Genomic DNA, 2,500 nt, shown 5'->3' on the forward strand with positions numbered 1-2,500 from the left:
CGCGCAGGCGGGAAGCTCGGCAGCCGGGCGGGTAGCCTGCGGGGAGCTGGTGGGCTCCCGAGACTCCCGTCCCCCGACTCGGGCCTCGCACGCCGAGCGGTCGCTAGCTTGCCAGTGCAAAAGACAGAAGCGCGGGGGCAGTAAAGCCAGGCGGACGGGTCGACCGTTGCCGGCTGTGCGCCGACCGGAGCGATCCGCCACGCCACGCCGCGTCCCCCACAACCAGGGTGTCGCATAAGGCGCTGCGAAGGTGGACCTTGATCCACATTGGGCAGAGCCTGAGTTGAGGCCCCCCAGCACGTGCCTGGGGACCAGGCGTTGAGGAGTAGGCCTTTTTTTGAGGGCCCAGAAAGTATTTTGGCAATTGTAGCGAGGTTTTGGAGTTTTATCCACAACCTTTACCTGCCTTTTTTTCTTTTTTTCCTTTTTTCTCTCTCCGAGCATGCCAAAGTTGAGAGAAAACGCGGTTTGGCATGGACGGGAGGAGGTGTGGAGGAGTAGGCCTTTTTTTGAGGGCCCAGAAAGATTTTGGCAATTTTTTACTTTTTTATCCACAACCTTTACTGCCTTTTTTTTCTTTTTTTCCTTTTTTCTCTCTCCGAGCATGCCAAAGTTGATAGAAAACGCGGTTCGGCATGGACGGGAGCAGGCGTTGAGGAGTAGGCCTTTTTTTGAGGGCCCAGAAAGTATTTTGGCAATTTTTTACTTTTTTATCCACAACCTTTACCTGCCTTTTTTTCTCTCCGAGCATGCCAAAGTTGAGAGAAAACGCCGTTTGGCATGGACGGGAGGAGGTGTGGAGGAGTAGTCCATTTTTGAATGGCAGCGGAAAGATTTTGGCAATTGTAGCGAGGTTCTTCGGACTTTTATCCACAACCTTTACCTGCCTTTTCCTCAGCGAGCATGCCAAAGTTGAGAGAAAACGCCCTTCGCCATTGACGGGACCAGACGTTGACGACTACGTCTTTCTTTTTTTCACGGCGCCTGAACGATTTGGGCAATTCTCCACAGCGCGTTTACTTTTTATCCACAACCTTTACCTGCCTTTTCCTCAGCGAGCATGCCAAAGTTGAGAGGAAAACGCCGTTTGGCATGGACAGGAGCAGGCGTTGACGACCAGGTCTTTTTTTTGGTCTTTTTTTTTCACAGCGCCGGAAGGATTCAGGCAATTCTCCAAAGCCGGTTACTTTTATCCACAACCTTTACTGGACCTTTTTTTTCTTTTTTTCCTTTTTTCTCTCTCCGAGCATGCCAAAGTTGATAGAAAACGCGGTTCGGCATGGACGGGAGCAGGCGTTGAGGAGTAGGCCTTTTTTTGAGGGCCCAGAAAGTATTTTGGCAATTTTTTACTTTTTTATCCACAACCTTTACCTGCCTTTTTTTCTCTCCGAGCATGCCAAAGTTGAGAGAAAACGCCGTTTGGCATGGACGGGAGGAGGTGTGGAGGAGTAGTCCATTTTTGAATGGCAGCGGAAAGATTTTGGCAATTGTAGCGAGGTTCTTCGGACTTTTATCCACAACCTTTACCTGCCTTTTCCTCAGCGAGCATGCCAAAGTTGAGAGAAAACGCCCTTCGCCATTGACGGGACCAGACGTTGACGACTACGTCTTTCTTTTTTTCACGGCGCCTGAACGATTTGGGCAATTCTCCACAGCGCGTTTACTTTTTATCCACAACCTTTACCTGCCTTTTCCTCAGCGAGCATGCCAAAGTTGAGAGGAAAACGCCGTTTGGCATGGACAGGAGCAGGCGTTGACGACCAGGTCTTTTTTTTGGTCTTTTTTTTTCACAGCGCCGGAAGGATTCAGGCAATTCTCCAAAGCCGGTTACTTTTATCCACAACCTTTACTGGACCTTTTTTTTCTTTTTTTCCTTTTTTCTCTCTCCGAGCATGCCAAAGTTGATAGAAAACGCGGTTCGGCATGGACGGGAGCAGGCGTTGAGGAGTAGGCCTTTTTTTGAGGGCCCAGAAAGTATTTTGGCAATTTTTTACTTTTTTATCCACAACCTTTACCTGCCTTTTTTTCTCTCCGAGCATGCCAAAGTTGAGAGAAAACGCCGTTTGGCATGGACGGGAGGAGGTGTGGAGGAGTAGTCCATTTTTGAATGGCAGCGGAAAGATTTTGGCAATTGTAGCGAGGTTCTTCGGACTTTTATCCACAACCTTTACCTGCCTTTTCCTCAGCGAGCATGCCAAAGTTGAGAGAAAACGCCCTTCGCCATTGACGGGACCAGACGTTGACGACTACGTCTTTCTTTTTTTCACGGCGCCTGAACGATTTGGGCAATTCTCCACAGCGCGTTTACTTTTTATCCACAACCTTTACCTGCCTTTTCCTCAGCGAGCATGCCAAAGTTGAGAGGAAAACGCCGTTTGGCATGGACAGGAGCAGGCGTTGACGACCAGGTCTTTTTTTTGGTCTTTTTTTTTCACAGCGCCGGAAGGATTCAGGCAATTCTCCAAAGCCGGTTACTTTTATCCACAACCTTTACTGGACC

Source organism: Babylonia areolata, unplaced genomic scaffold (genome assembly GCF_041734735.1).
Source record: "Babylonia areolata isolate BAREFJ2019XMU unplaced genomic scaffold, ASM4173473v1 tig00055244, whole genome shotgun sequence".
NCBI classification, from domain to species: Eukaryota; Metazoa; Mollusca; class Gastropoda; order Neogastropoda; family Buccinidae; genus Babylonia; species Babylonia areolata.